Consider the following 200-nt stretch of genomic DNA (forward strand, 5'->3'; position numbering starts at 1 on the left):
CGGGGGGGCGGGTGCCCACCGCCGACTCCCCGGGGGCAGCGCTGCCCGCACGGCAGTGGCGTGAGCAATTCCCCGCGGGGCCCTGGCCCGACCCTCACCCTCATTTCTCGAAGGGTCTCATCCCCGGCCAGGGCAAGGCGAGGGAAACCTGCCTTCCTGCCTGGTGGCGGTGGCTCGGGGGGGCGAGCCCGGCGCAGCGC

The sequence above is a fragment of the Pterocles gutturalis genome, unplaced genomic scaffold, assembly GCF_000699245.1.
Source record: "Pterocles gutturalis isolate BGI_N339 unplaced genomic scaffold, ASM69924v1 scaffold1308, whole genome shotgun sequence".
Lineage (NCBI taxonomy): Eukaryota > Metazoa > Chordata > Aves > Pterocliformes > Pteroclidae > Pterocles > Pterocles gutturalis.